Below are 16,376 nucleotides of genomic sequence, written 5' to 3'. Positions count from 1 at the left end.
ATAGCGAGGTCAATGGGAGCATTCTCTACTGACCTAGCATTGTCTACATCAGGGCTTAGGTAAATTTAGCTGCATTGCTCAGGGGTATGGATTTTTCACATTCTTGAGCAATGTAGTTCTTGAGCAATGTAATTTCCCAATGTAACCCAGGCTTGAATGCAGCATGATTCAGTCAAAACTCCTCCGTCTGTAGACATGCCCCTATGCTGGGGACAACAGAAGGTATATATCTAGCTGTATAGGTTCTCTGCTGGCTGGGGATTCCCCCATACCAGGGGACTCCTAAACTACTAATTTAAAGCAGCTTGATGGCTTGTTTCCACCACAGGAGCAGCACAAAGAGGGCATGGAATGCGCAGGATCTAACCTTTGAAATAAGACAGTATATCTGCCCTCCCTACAACTATACCTATACTACTGGTCAACCATTATGTTTCAAATCAATGCACTGGTGCCAGCACATCCTCCCTGGACATTTCTCAGACTTAATGACTCAGGTGGACTTTCAGGTGATGTGTGCCCTCACACTTCCTAGTCAACTCTTCCTAAGTGGCATAAATGAGTCCTTAATGTTGCTGAACTAGGTATTTAATGCCATGTAGTATAAAGGGTGCCCATTTACATGTTCTGTGACAAATGAGAATTATCTCTTGATACTGATATTTCACAAGCTTATGCAACAAAAGTGCTAAACACAAGGTTTGACCTTTGTTATATATGATTGTTGAAATAGACATCCTTTGTAATCAATAGCGTAAGTGTCTTTCTTAGGAAGATTTGCATTACATGATGAGTCTAAATCAGCCTGATGGAAGGGACAGTTAATCCCAAGAAACTAAGCAACTGGCATGTGGTCAGTTCCCTGGATGGATCATTTAGCAACCAGTGTACAGCTGGATATATCTGTCATATAGTGGTTCAGCTGAAATTGGTCAGATTTTGCTTAAATAAAAACCAAAACTATTCCATAGAAAAATAACAGGTAGTTTACCCATGTGGAATAAATGTTATTATCTTTATTTCCTCCTTTCTTGGATTCATCCTTTATTAATTTAAAGAGGGTGATGGGGTTTTCAAAATGAGTAACTAGGACACTTATTCTGAGTAGGATTGCTAACCTTCCAGGATTGTCCTGGAGTCTTCAGGTTTTAAAGATTTTTAATTAAAGGTCATGCCATATAATGAAACCTCCAGGATGTTACACCAAAATTGGCAACCCTGATTCTGACGAGAAGGTAATGAAAGGGTGTATCCAGAAGATTTCTAACAGCATTGGGTAATGTGTATATGGGGCTACAGGGCTCCGATTCAGGTAGGTCATGCATTTTTTTGCAGTGGCAGATAACATTTGCTTGAATAGCCCTATTCCATGGCAGGGTAATGAAAGGTTTTATCCTCCATTGCATTGTGCTCTGTGTATATAGAGTAGTTGGAGCCATGTCGGTCAAAGGATATTAGAGAGACCAGGTGGATGAGGCAATATCTTTTACTGAACTAATTTCTGTTGATGACAGAGACAAGCTTTTGAGCCACACAGACCTAAAGAAGAGCTCTTTGTGGCTCAAAACCTTGTCTCACACCAAGGCTACGTCTACACTGGCCCCTTTTCCGAAAGGGGCATGCTAATTTTACAGGTCGTAGTAGGGAAATCCGCAGGGGATTTAAATATCCCCCGCGGCATTTAAATAAAAATGTCCGCCGCTTTTTTCCGGCTTTTAGAAAAGCCCGAAAAGAGCGTCTACACTGGCCCCGATCCTCCGGAGATCTAGGAGTAGGAATAAGAGATCTCCGGAAAAGGGCTTTTTTCCGGAGGATCGGGGCCAGTGTAGACACTCTTTTCCGGCTTTTCTAAAAGCCAGAAAAAAACGGCGGACATTTTTATTTAAATGCCGCGGGGGATATTTAAATCCCCCGCGGATTTTTCTATTACGACCTGTAAAATTAGCATGCCCCTTTCGGAAAGGGGCCAGTGTAGACGTAGCCCAAGAGAAGTAGGTCCAATAAAAGGTATTACCTCTTCCAGCTTGTGCTCTGTGTAGTCATTTATTGGTGTGCGGAGTGAAAGCAAATATGAATGGTGCAAGTGAATGCAGAAGCAAACAACAACAACTGCAAGGCAGAATACTGGGTGTCCTCCTAGCCTTTTTCAGCACTGTGTGGCGTAAGGCAGCTCAGAGCAGGTTAAAGCAATACAACATTAAAAATGCCTGCAGCACAAGGGTTCTCAGTTTTCCTGACACTGTGTAGCTAAGCCAGTGCTAGCAATAGTGAAATGTTTTTAGAAAATGTCCCTAGTATGGACAAATGTCAGCAAAAAGGGGAGATTTGGTTTTCAATTAGAAATCATATATTTTGTTTGTAAAGGTAGGACACTTGTCCATTTTTTCCTGAGTGTCATTCAACTGTAAACAGAGAAAGTTGCAACTTTTAGACACACCATTTGGTCAATCACAATACAGTTATAATTGCCTCTGCCATGGTACTGTAATGCCTGGAAGAACTCAAGCACTGCAACTCAACACTTGCTTTTGAGAATAGTGATAGAAATGAGGTTTTGCTTCTTTTTTTAAAGGCACAGTCATCTACATTTTGAGTTTCTTCTTTTACTGTTTAGAGACTAGCACAGAGTTTATGGTTCAGGCCACCATGAACCATAAACCACCCTGCCTTGTGGAATAAGGCAGGGACTCCTACAGTACTAAGTGTGGTCCCAGAAGCAGGGGAGGCAGGTTTGTATACTTTTTGGTGGTGCCCAGAACTGGTCTAAGTCCTGCCCTCCACCCACACCTGCCTTGTAAGCTGATATATACATTAAAAATAATGTTAAAATGTGAGGGCTCTGGGGTGGGGCTGGAGATTAGGAGTTTGGATGAGTGAGGAGTTTGGGCAGATAGGGTTGCCAGATGTCCAGTATTGGCCCGGATAGTCCAGTATTTGTGGCCTCTGTCCGCTTAAAAAAACACTGGACATGTAAAATGTCTGGTATTTTCTGTTTTTCTTGGATGGAAGGCTGCTTAGAACATTCTTCCCCTGCCATGTATGGTAGGGCAGGAGGAGTGGGGAGTGTGGGGATTTAAAGGGTGCAGTTAATCCTCTTTTTTTTTTTTTTTTTTTGCCTAACAAGTTTTGTCCATTCCCCAACCTCCCCCCCCCCTTTTTTTTTTTTGCTCAACCAATTTTTTCCTCACCATGTTCGGTATTTGAAAGTATCTGGCAACCCTATGGGAAGAAGGTTGGGTTGCAGGGGTGAGGGCTGCAGGGCGGGGCCAATGAAGTGGGGGTAGGTGTGTGGGAGGTGCTTGGACAGAGGCTTGGGCTGTGGGAGTGAGGGCTGTAGAGAGTATGGGGCCGCCTGTGCTGTTGGAGAGGTCTGTCAGAAAAGCGAAGGGTCTGCCTGAGGCAGAAGGGCAGGGTCGAGGTAAAAGTGGGTCAGCCTGCGCTGGCAGTGGGGGGGCACTAGGATCCTGCAGCAGCAGTTTGATGCCAGGAACTGGCAAAGCAGAGAGGAGCAGGCTGGAGCTGGTTGACCCAGAGGGAGTGCAGCACAGAACTGCAGGAGACATCTGCCCACTGCCCAAAGCACAGGGACACTTGTAGGAAGCCTGTAGAGGCAACAGGAGGGGCAAGTGGAGAGACCCAGCCCCAAACACTGGTGGAGCCAGGCTTCCATGCCCTGAATATAGTTGGACCACAAGCATCATGGGCCCGTACAACTCACCACTCCTGCCCACAAGGGTGCTACCCCTGAGCGATATGTCTGGGAGCCAGGGAAGCAGAGTGGACTAGGGCCATGTCACTCTGCTTTCTCCCACTGCTGCCGGTGAATGTGGGCACCAGGCCACCCTACTAGTCCCCCAGGTAGCCCAGAAGCTCTGGTGCCACCAATTGCTGGCCCTTTGCCCCTCAAGTCCACAGCATTTGAGGGGCACATGCCATTGTGTTGCCTCTGCTTTCTGTTGATGTATTTTGTGGCAAAGTGAGCTGGTGCTAAAATAGTGATACACATGCCATCTATTGATCCATTGCTGTTCATGAACCCCATTGCTGCAAATCCATCCATTATGTCCTGCACATTTCCAAGAGTCCTGTGTAACAGGAGATGATTACAGACCCTGCACACTTGCATGGCAAGGCCCTCCCCAACATCCATGGATTTTCCCATTCCAAAATGATTTCCCCCTAACTAGTAGCAATCCAGCACTGCAAGTTTCCACAGTGAGATCACCACTTATATTTTCACTTGTCACTGCAGCTCTCCTGTTGGAGTCCGTATGCTGGAAGGTTAGGGCAAGCTTGGCACAAATATCTTGAAATGTGGCCTGGGCATCCAGTAGTTCTGTAACCACTGTTCCTTGGTGCAAACCCCAGTGCAATCCCACTAGTCGATACTCTCAGGCACAGAAAAAACACTCGACTGGAAACACCAACAATCACTTTGAATTGGTTCTCACTATGTCCCAGAGCAGGGCTGGGCAAGATGCAGCCTGGGGGCCAGATCCAGCAAACCTAACATTTGGATCTGGCCTGCAGACTGCCTCTGGTCACTTTCTATTTATATCCACCAAATTTCCAGGTGATGGCTCAGGCAGCAAGTTCCTGTTTAAATGGCTCACATGTACTGATCACAGTGCTACCCTGGCAGGGGCTGGAGCTGCAAGCCTTTTAAATAGCCACAGCAACCCTGGACAGCTGCCAAGCAATTACGGTAGCGACGGGGCAGGGATCTGCGAGTCCTTTTCTGTGTTTTTAATTCAAAGCCTCCAGCCCCAGACAATTCTGGGAGGAGACTGGTCCCCAGCCCTACCCCTTATGCTCCAGCCCCGCCCCTTCTGGGGGGGTGGAACTGGCCCATGATCACATTGTGAAATTCATTAAGTGGCCCCTCTGCAAAAATTACTGCACTCCTGTCCCAGAGCAATCTGACTTTCAAGAAGTTGTCCTGTTCCCAGCTGATTTAGTTCTTCTCACAGTCTCCTCCCAGCACCTCTTGGCTACTATAGACCCTGCTGATCAATTCATGCCACTACCTCCCAGTTCCTCTTGCCCGCCATGAACAGCTGTTTGTGGCATCCAGGATACTCTGGGAAGGAGGGGGAAGAGTGGGGACAAGAGGAGGGGTAGGATGGGGGGAAAGAACTTGAGGGAAAGAGTGGAGTGGGGGCAGAGTGGGGATGGGAAGAGGTAGGGTGGGGATGAGGGCTTGGAGGAAAGATTGGAGGAGGGTCAGAGCCCAGAACAGGAGGGGTTGAGAATTCTCAGCTAGAGGGGAGCTGTGTAGTTTTTTAAAAGGCACAATTATGGTATATAGATGACATTATGGGATGGAGACAGTTGCATGCTGGGAAGTTGACTTCTTGCTCCCAGCCATCCCTGCGTGGCTCATTTCCACTCCACCATGCATTGCCAAAAATTCCTAAAAGAAAGTACCTGGGATAGTAGGGTTTCACACTGGGATGCCTCCCCATCATGCACCACGCAGTGCATTGAAACAAGCACTCCTGGGGTGAGTACATGTGGCACTGACGCCAGGAGCCAAGTATGCACATGCACAAGCAATATACTAGCTTCAATGGCTCTCTGCCAACGTGACTTGCGTCAACGAAATAATAATAAGCAAACACTGACGGAGGCAGATTTTTCCCAAATGTTTACAGTTCATTCTCAGATTTCAGCCCAGGTGGGTTTCTAACTTCAAAGTTGCAAGCTCAGATTCCAACATGACTTGCGTCAAACAAACGCTGACACATCAATCAAACACTAATAAACAATGCAGATATAGCCTTCATGTGCAGAATGACCAGGGAAGGGTGATTTATACACTAATTTTCTATGAACTAAGTGTTTGTGTAGACAAGCTTTGGCTTAGGAACTTACCCAAAGTCACATGGGAAGTCTATGGCAAACCAGGGAACCCCAAAGCAAATTATTTACATAAACAAAATATATTAGACACAGATGATGCTTCATGAGATAAGACTATATCAAATCAGCTAGGTTTAGCTTCCAATATTCTGAAACAGGGTGAGTATCTGGTCAGATCTCCTATTTGTTGGTAAGAGTAACTTGGACAGTTCACTGGATGCATACATTAAAGGGACTTTGTGTACAGAGCTGCAGACAGTGCTACATTTGTGATATTAGCCTCATCCCACTTCTAAATACCTTATGCATGCTGCTTCCTGAATGGCCTCTGTGAAAGTGGCTCTGTGGAAAGCTGGAGAGGGGAAGAACAGAGGATTGGTTTGCTCTCCACAGCATCATTACAAGCTTATCCTAGTTGTATCCTACTTAGCAGATATTGATGTATCGATTGCTCCGGTAAACCTCATTTCACGAGGCATACTGGAGCGGTCGACAAAGGCTACCCTTGTCGACCGCGACGTGTCCAGACTGCCCTGCTGTGCCGCCAAACAGCCGATTGGCACAGCGCAATGGCCATTTTGATATAAATGAAGCGGCGATTATTTAAATCACCGCTTCATTTTCCTATGTCTAGTAAACTCATCTACATGGCTCCGTCGACGGAGCCATGTAGTCTAGACATACCCTCAGTGGCTGGCCAACTCTGGAGGTTAGTGGGAGCTGGGCTCACTCAAAATTAATTATTATTTTTCAAGTATCCAAAATTGTGCCACGTGCATCCCCAAATCAGCAAATGCATAGTTCCTATCTGGAAGAGCTCGCAATCTAAAGTCCGCGTGACACAAGTAAGGAGCAGTGGCAGAGAAAAAGCTTGAGTCTGCAAGGACAAGGGAGAGTGCAAGGAATTGCACTTGAGGTCGGTGCTTGTGCAATGGCTGGCAGGAGATGGGGGAGGGAGGCAAGTCCCCTTGTGCCCTCCCACCTCCACTGTGCGTCCATGAGAGGCTGGGCACAAGCTGGCCCAGAATGTTCTGGCTGAAAGGACAGAACGTTGGGGCCAGAAGGTTCCATGGAGGTTGGGAATGACAGTTGAAGCTGGGCAGTTGGATGGGAATGGAACGTGCAGCAGCAGAAGAACCTTCGAGAGCAGGGGAGGAAGGAGCAGGCAGCAAGGGAGGGGAGAGGATGGATAGGTGCCTGTCCTATATACCCTGCACCCCATTCCCCCATCCCCCTTTTCATATCTAGGCAGTGACCAAGGGCCACAATGTTCAACACACAGACTAACCTAGAAGGCAGGGCAGAACCATTCCACGCAGTGGCAGCTCCAGAGACAAAACTCCCCTCCACAACCCCTACCCATAGGCACACAGGCGTAAGAAATAATGCTCCTAAAGACTGGTCCAGTGTTGCTGCCCCCTGTCCACAGAGTGTGCCGGGTCGGGATGGAAAGCAAGACCACAGACAGGCCTCCTCACCAGCCTTCCCTCATACCACATGCACAAAATTTCATGTGCCAGGGCCAAGTGTCTGCCTGGCCCTTTCTAGGAAGGGGGAATGATCTTTGTGACTACCACACTCCTGCCTCCCACCTTTTACCCACACGAGGGCCAGGCCTGGTTGGCCTCTAGTTTTGGCAAGTTTAAAAAAAAAATTTTTTAATCACACTCAGCCCTTTCACACTGGGATGAAACAGCTCAGTGAAACCCTTTTAAACATCTGTTTTTAAGGAGAGTTTCTGAGCACAGTAGAGATGACCAAAAGCCAGTTGAAAAAACCAACAACGCCCTGGAGAATATCAGAGCACGCTGAAAGAATGAAAATAAAAGTGAAATCCTCCTGAAATTATAAGTGCTATCAACTTTCACTGTAGAGTGGATGGATAAAGAGAATGTAAATTGCTGCCTGACCTGTTTATTGTTTATATATCAAAATGAAAACCTATTTCTTTTTTCATCTGCAGCTACATCTTATCTCTGGGACAGTTAGGCTACGTCTAGACTGCGGGCTTTTTGCACAAGAAGCTTTTGTTGGAAGAGATCTTCTGCAAAAACTCCTTGCACAAGAGAACGTCCACACAGCAAAAGCGCATTGAAAAAGCGATGTGATTTTGTGAAAGAGAGCATCCAGACTGCCTGGGTGCTCTCTCACAAGTAAGCAGTGATTGCTATGGACAGAATGGCCACCAGAGCACCTGTGCTTTTTTCTCTTCCCTCTTCTTGTGCAAAAAACCCTCTTCCCCATCCACACTTGCCTTTTTGCACAAGAGCTCTTGTGCAAAAGGGCATTCTTCCTCATAGAATGAGGATTACCAATTGCACAAAAACTCCTCTAATCTTTTGATTTACTTGCACAAAAATGTGCTTGAGGTGTGGACGCTCTGTAGTGTAGACATGGGCTCAGCTAGTTCTGATGAGGAGTAAACAGGTTAAGGAGCAATTAGGGTTACCATATTTGAACTTTCAAAAAAGAGGACACTCCTGAGAGGGAGTGGATCTATATCAGTATCTACCAACTCAGGTTGTATTAATATGTTATATAAATACAGATGCACTCCCTTTCAGGAGTATCCTCTTTTTTGAAAGTTCAAATATGGTAAACCCTAGGAGCAAGAATGGAAGCACTCAAGCATTGAGGTAGCATGCTATGAAAATCCAGAAACCACCCAACCCTAATTACTATATGTGTCAGTTCCCCCCACCATGCTTTATGAAATTGGCTGATGAATATAAGTATGCATAACTCAGAGATGCTTTAAACAAAATACTTCATGTAATATATCAATTTTGATGTTGCAATATGCTGGACATGTATATCCTATTTTGGTGCCTGTATCATTCTTGTATGTAAAGTTAGAAAAATGAAATTGTTTATTGTTTTATATATGCTTATGAGAGTCATTATTAGTGCTCTATTAATGACTAGGTGATCAACTTAACAACTTGGAAACAGCTTTGTTTGGTCTGTAAGTCCAAAGATGATTGGACTAGTAAGATATGTAACCATACCACCTGGTATTGGGAGTCCATATTTTTATCCAGGTACTTTTCCATGGAAAGGCGGCTGTAGAAGATCAGATTCATGCGTTGGGGAGAAGACTATTTAATCAAGGTATCAGCTCTTGGTCTTCAGCTGGTCTGCAAAATCTTGGAAGTATACAAAAGGCTGGGGACCCAGATCAAGATAAAAGATGTTGCCTCTACCTCAAGATTATGCCTAGAACAAGAACAACTCGTTAGGGTAAGAATCTGCTTGCAATAAGTTTTTTAGTGAATTAGAGCTAGCTATGCATTTTCTTTTCATTTTAATTTAGTAACTTACTTTGCTCTGTCTGTTTTCATTTGCAACCACTTAAATCATACTGTTTGTACTTAATAAAAATGTTTTTGTTTACTATCAGGCCCAATATAACTAATTGTTATTGAGGGGGAGGGGCGACCAGTGTGCATATCTTTTTTTCAGTGATAAAAAGGGCATCCTCATAAGCTTTTCCAGTATAAAACTTTTACACAAAGACAGATTTATTTGTGGTTTTGATCCCTTTGAGGGTTGGTTTCCTGGGTGCTATGTCCTAGAACTGCATCCTCCCAGAGCTGCAGTTGGTCAGTGTCTGCATTGCTCTTCAGAGGAGTGGTAACCCCAACTTTGTGTCTTGTCTGGGGGATACCAGAGAATCTGGCCCAGCAGGACAGGGTGGTGGGGAGCCCCAGAGGGTAAGAAGGCAGGTGTCAGTGGCATAATCAGCACACTGGGAAACAATCTCATGGGGTCTTCTTTGACCAAACCGTCACACAATAAACCACACATTCCACTCCCAGAGAAGTCCCAAAATGTTAAAAATCCAGATTCACTTTGCTATCATTAGATGAGACCACCTTTTTAATGTAAAGCTTATAATTGGTTTTAAATCCACATGATTATTTGTATTGCCTTGAAATTTGATGCACCTGGTGGGGGGGAGGGGTGCTAATGCGTGCGTGTGGGGGGGGGTCTGTTAATTATCTAAATTTGGGGCCATTTGATCAAGTGGTTCCTAAGTTACATCCCCTCCAAAAACAACTTTTCTTAAAGTTGACAGATTCTGGCAACTTATTTTACTCACAAATAGCAATCAAACCAGACCTCATTTCATTATGCTAGTTTCCAACACTCATGGGCTGTGTCTACACTGCACCCCTTTTCTGGAAAAGGGATGCAGATTAGACAAGTCGGAATTGCAAATGCAGCGGGGATTTACATTTTCCCCGCTGCATTTGCATGAACATGGCTGCCACTTTTTTCTGGCTCGGGGCTTTGCCGGAAAAAAGCGCCAGTCTAGACAGGGATCTTTTGGAAAATAAAGCCTTTTCCGAAAGGTCCTCTATTCCTCTTAAAATCAGGAATAAGGGACCTTTCGGAAAAGGCTTTATTTTCCGAAAGATCCCTGTCTAGACTGGCGCTTTTTTCCGGCAAAGCCCCGAGCCGGAAAAAAGTGGCAGCCATGTTCATGCAAATGCAGCGGGGAAAATGTAAATCCCCGCTGCATTTGCAATTCCGACTTGTCTAATCTGCATCCCTTTTCCGGAAAAGGGGTGCAGTGTAGACACAGCCATGGGGTTCCCCAACAAGAATGCATAGCACATATTAGCCCTTTGGAGAAATCAAATTAAAACATTCTTTGAAAAAGACAAGAGTTTCCCTCTCCAGATAAGCATGAGAATAAACACAAGAGCCTAGTCTCACGCCTAATAAGTTTCACTGATCCTGCATAGACTGAGGAATTAATAATATTGTTAGCCTTTTAAAGCTTTACATTTGCTGGCTAGCCCAAGGGGAGCTGCGCTAGGCCTTTGAACAGCAGGCTACTGTTCATTTGATTCCCATGTAGGGCAGAAATTTGGAAAAGGTTAGATGGCATTTTGCTAAAATCTGTCAATTTTTGTTACTGGATAAGGGTGAAGGAGGAGAAATGTAATCAAAGTATTAGATTTTTTGGACTAGATGACCCTTGCAGTCCCTTCTTATCCTATGATTCTATTCTTATTAAAAATAGACATGTGAATGCCTTCTGGCAGGGGAAGGGAATATTAGCGGGTAAGGAGAAGATGGGGAATGAGGTGAGGGAGGGTTGGAACTCCATTGAGAGCAGAGGGATAAGAGGATAAGTTGTAGGAGAGGAGTTGAGGGCTCATCATGTGCGTTGGTGCAACATGGATGGGTGAAGAGCAGAGAGGTATGTCTGGCACATATCAGAAACTTTTCCAGGAACACACACAGCTTTTTAGGCTGATGTCTCAGAGCTGATATTTCAGGCTGTATTCATCTCCATGGCATAATAAAGCATTCTCTTTCAGCTGAGGAGATATCTCATTGAGATAAATGGGCCACTTAACACTTCTCTGAGCTTGCAGCTTTAAAATTTGAAATCCACCCTGGTTGAAATCTGAGAATGTATTGTAAACACTTGGGAAAAATCTGCCTCTGTTAGTACTTGTTTATTAATTTTGAAGAAGTGTAATCTGAGGACAGCAGAATATTTGCTGGTTTAGAGTACAGGCTCAGGGACTTGACAAAGTGGACCTGGGGCATGGCTGAGGGAGAGAGGAGGAAAACCGGGCTGAAGCAGACTAATAGGGGAAAAAGGCTAAGGCCAGGCTCGGTTGGGGATAGGCAGTGGTCAGAAGGAGTCTGGCCACTTCAGTCTGTATAACTTGGGCTATATAACCATGCAGCCCTCTAAGAACCTGTGATACGTCTTTGCACCATCATAGGACAGAAAACAGTAAACAACTTCCTACCTTTTTAATGTATTATCTAATGGCTTGTAAGCTGAAAATTTTGTGGGAAGGTTAATATTGTGGGGAATTGTGGAGCAGGGACAGGAGAGACATGGAACTTCTCTGTTTTTCACAAACTTGCATTTTGCTGCACTTGACATTCTGGAAGGACACAATGTATCACAGGGAAACCTTAACTCTGCATTAATGAAGTTTTTACCATTTAATGTGTGTATGTTTTCAAGTTTACCTTGCAAGTTCCCTCTTTCCGTAAACTAACATTTAGGCATCACTTTACAAGTGCTCTTCAATTGTTCTAGAGCCTTTTTGATGGCATATTATTTTACTTGTTAGGATTTCTTCAGGAGCACATTGGCTTTCATTTATTGCCCATATGCACTGGGAAATGGACTAGTTGCTAAGTCTCATACGGGTAGCTGTGTTACTCTATAGCTTTAAAACAAAAAAACAAAAAACACCCAACCCAACCTGACAACCAACATCAAGATTGGGTCTTTTTATACCTCTAAAAAAAATGAAAGTAGATTTAAGCTTTGGGTACATGAAGGAAAGGATTTCTTTATAGTTTAAGATATTATTTTAAACCATTATAGTAATACTGATATAACCACCATGAGGACACTTACTCCAATGAGTGTCTTTTTTATAATTTAGATTGGGAAGGAATTTAAACAAAACTCACTCTTATACTGGAATAAAAGCGTCAATACAAGTATTATATTGGTTGGCTAAGAGAAGTTAGTTCTTATATGCAACTCAGTGCATTTCTCTGTTGTAATAACTTTTGAACACTCCTGGCATGGTGAGGGGAATAAGGAACCCTAGCATAGAAGTGTGGGAGGGGAAGGGGGGGGGGGGACAGAGTAGGGATGCTTTCTCTGACTGAAGCTATTCTGGGAGATTTTTTTTTTCCTACCATGACCTAATGTCATTTTCTTAAAATATCTAATTAAAATCTCCAAGACTGAATTCAACAGTTACCGGAAGATTGATGCTGATTCCAGGAGACTCCAGGAGAACTCTGGAGCATTGGCAGCCCTACAAAGACCCATAGATCCCTGACATGAAGGGGAAAATGAAAGACAATAGTAAGGGGTAGGGTAACATGGGGCACAGACAGACCCCTGGCTTGTGATCAAGGGGGAAAAAGGGGACTGGACTCAGAATAACTGAAAATGAGGTTCAAGAATAGGGGATCTTGGTGTGGGGGAAGGGAGAATGGTGAACCGCACAAAGCCTCTGCCTAAGATTTAGTACCTAATGTCAACTGGGTTTTAAAAACACAATTTCCTATAAATAAAACAACAAGTTGTACTCTGGCAAGGATTTTATATTTTTAGTGGTAAGCTCTTCAGTATAAATACTGTGTTTTGTTTGTTTTTACAAAGCTTTGCACACACTTGCAACATTATATAAATGATATTGTAATTCCATTCTCCAAGAAAGGAGAGAGACCACTTCTTACCTAACAAACAAACAAAATCAAGTTCACACCCATTCTTATCTAGAAGCTGGCCCATCACGAGACCTACATTTTCTGAGAAATAACAAATTCCTCAATTAGGGTTATCAGTACAAAAATTCTGACTATTGTCTTTTCCTTCCTCTCCTAGATGACTGAAACACACAGACAAGTTTCCCCTTTCATAGCTGCAAGTATTAAGATATTTCTTGTTTTGGAATTTCCATTACTTATGGCAGAAGACTGTCCTCACTAGAAGTGAAGAATGTAAAATGACAGAAAATTGATTAGATGACCCAGCAGGAAAATAAAGAGAAAGAAAAGATATGTGCCTTTATCCAAAGATTCTAGCTCCTCTAGCAGAGGAGAGTCTCCATTTCCTTAATTGCTTTTTAATTCCTCTCCTGAGCTTTGGATGGGGTGGAGTGGGAACCCCCTATTCTTGCAGTATTGTTCAGAATAAAAATCATCATGATCTGACATAGGAAAAAAAATCAGTTGGGAGTTAACCTTCTAACCTTCTTATAGACTGCCAAGGTTTAAAAAGAACCTGTGTCTTTGAAACAGCACTTAATTTAATTGTGTACAGGGACTGCATAAAATGCTCCAAAATCAAGTCCTCATCAAATGCTCAACATTGCTAAGTTGCCAAGAGCCTTCTTAAAGAAGCTCTTTCACATTGACTTCTGTTTTTACATTACAGGTTAGAGCTCCCTCATCCAGCATCCTTGGGATATGACCAGTCCCGACTGAGAGAGTTTGCCGGATCAGGTGAAGTCAATCTTGGCTCCCTGCTGCTAGACTTCAGGTTGTCCTGGAGGCCTGCAAACCTCCCAGCTGCTGGTCTCCCTCCCAGCTCTGGCCCAGGCCATGCTCTTGGCCCTGCCGCCAGCCCCTGCTGCTGGCCACTGGACTGTCATCCAGCCTCTACTCCCTCTCTGGACCAGCAACATCCATGGTCCTGCCAAACCATGCATGTTGCCAGATCAGAGAGTCCTGGACCAGAGAAGTCTTACATGTATATACTCTGAGAGCTTCTGCATCAGGCTTAGGGACAATGCTGAGCATGTTAAGCTCTTCTTGGCTTCCTGGAAGTTGGAAGTTTACTACTACCCAGGAGATGAACAGCGTCTGGCAGGACTGCTAATTAAAAACCTGATCATGCACCCCATGAAAGAACTCCCACTGTCTCTGTTGGGAGCAAGATTACACCCTAAAGATAGTGTGAAAACTACTGATGAAGAATATGGAACTAAGGGTTTGTCTGCATTGGGATATATTTTTTTAAATATGTTTTTGTGTATAAACATTTGTGAAATAAGTAAGTGCTCTTCAATTGTTTGTATTAACCTACCTCCATTCAAATACATGCAAGGCTGGCTTTAACCTATTTCCCTTTGAATCAGTGTATCTGCACAACATGGATTTTTTTACAAAATAAGAACAAAGCATTCTGGATAGATATCCAAATAACAGAAATGTCCTATTGCTGGGTTCTATGCATTCTGGGATTTTTTCTTTGAAGTCATTATGGGAAGGGCTGGCAACAGACTTCACTGGAACCTTGACAATGTGGGGGAAGGAGCGGAGCCTAAGGGGGAAGGAACATAGCTAGGGGCAACCTGCCCCTCTGCACCACGCCGGGCTCCAAAGGTGATATAAAGGGCCCAAGGTTGTGGCCCCCACCACTACTGGCAGCAGTGGAACCTCAATGCTCTGGGCCCTTTTACATCACCAGGCCTTGGAGCAAACCTGTTGGCAGCCCTGATTATGGGGTACCCACCAGAAGCCCAAATTTGGGGCTTGGGGTTAAAAGAGCGGATTCACATTCATCTGTATCTTGCATACCGATGCATTTTTCAAACTGCTGCCAGCCAGCAGAGAGAGGACACACTGCTGCCAGCCATGATCCTGACAGTTGTTAATATACAGACTCTGCTGAACTTACATTTGCAGTCATACAGATGGATGGGTGTAAGTGTGAGAGTCAGTGCTGCCATGTTGATCTGGGTGGAGGATGAGGATGAAGTTGTGTCCAGCTACAGTTGGAGGAACTTTTCCTGGAACAGTTTCACTTGGTGAAAGTGCCATTTTGGTGCTCAGGAAACTAGCACTAAATGGTGAGAAAAGAAGAGAGATGCAGACCTGGGATGATCAACCATGGCAGCTGAATTTCATAATGACAAAGCCCACTTTCCTAGGAATCTGTGCAGAGCTCCCCCTAGAGTGTGCACCAACATGAAAATTCCCCTCCTATCAGGAAAGTATGGGCTATCACCAACCAGAGGCTTACCACTCCACGTTGCTATGGATCAATAGATAAACTGATCAAATGTTGAAGCTGTTGTCATGTGGGTGCACGTTGCTCTCAAGAGGACACTGCCATGTCAGTTCACAAAGAATGGCAATGCAAAGGAAGTTATTGATGTGATGAATTTGCATGGTTTGGATTCTTTGATCGCCCTCCCTATGACGGATTGGGCCGGGTCTGGGCACTGCTGAGGGCATCTGCTCTGGGTGAATTGCTCAAAACCAGAGCTCCTTACAGCCCCAGACTGGAGACCTTTCCCAAATAGGCTACAAGCCAGTCACACCGAGCACTTCAGCTGCCAATCTGGCCAGCAGGAAGCCTCATGAGCAAAACCCCTCAGACACCTCAGCTCTCCCTGTGCCACAATCAGCCCCAGGCCTTGCACACAGGTGAGTGGTTATAGAATCCAATCTCACCTAGCCCGAACAGATTCTCCCAGTCCCAAAGAACCAGCCACAGATCCCCGGTCAATTTCCACTTTAGATCTTACCCACAAGAGAATGCTGGGCTGTTCCTTTACAATCTAAACTCTAAAGGTTTATTAACAAAAGAAAGAAAAGGTTGAGAGTTAGGTTGTTAATGAGAATATATTACATGCACCAATCACCAAATTCTTGATGCAGGCTCTTAGTAGAGATGTTACAAACTGCTAGCTTAGAAGTCTCTGGTGTACATCCTATGTCAGGATGGGCCAGCAATCCTTCCCGCTTTCTGTCCCTGGCAAGGCTGCATCTGGGATCAATAGCAAGATTAAAGACAAAATGGAGTCCTCCTCATGACACTTATATATCAATTCCTCGCGTCTCCCCAGCTGGAGCAGGTCACATGGTCAAGTGACCTATATGTGTTTCCCATGTCAGCTGCCATCATGCCCTGGCTGGTTTGCATGTTTCTAGATGCATTCCTCAGGTGTGTACTGGCCACCTTTATAGCCATTGTCCTTGAGGCCGTGCTATTTAGCATA

General features: G+C 44.5%; 1 long non-coding RNA gene across 3 annotated transcripts; it reads left to right on the top strand.

Annotated features, from left to right (window-relative positions):
- The first annotated feature begins 6,909 nt into the window (after positions 1-6,909).
- Positions 6,910-13,426, top strand: LOC112545611 (uncharacterized). Of its 3 annotated transcripts, none has more exons than XR_003089138.2 (3): positions 6,910-7,055; positions 8,904-9,102; positions 13,253-13,426. It is a non-coding gene; the product is annotated as an uncharacterized LOC112545611 (long non-coding RNA). The 3 variants fall into 3 exon arrangements; XR_012902796.1 differs by having other exon boundaries at positions 6,967-7,755; XR_012902797.1 differs by having other exon boundaries at positions 6,968-7,237.
- The last annotated feature ends 2,950 nt before the right edge of the window (positions 13,427-16,376 follow it).

Source organism: Pelodiscus sinensis, chromosome 3, assembly GCF_049634645.1.
Source record: "Pelodiscus sinensis isolate JC-2024 chromosome 3, ASM4963464v1, whole genome shotgun sequence".
NCBI classification, from domain to species: domain Eukaryota; kingdom Metazoa; phylum Chordata; order Testudines; family Trionychidae; genus Pelodiscus; species Pelodiscus sinensis.
This window is presented reverse-complemented; position numbering and strand designations above follow the sequence as displayed.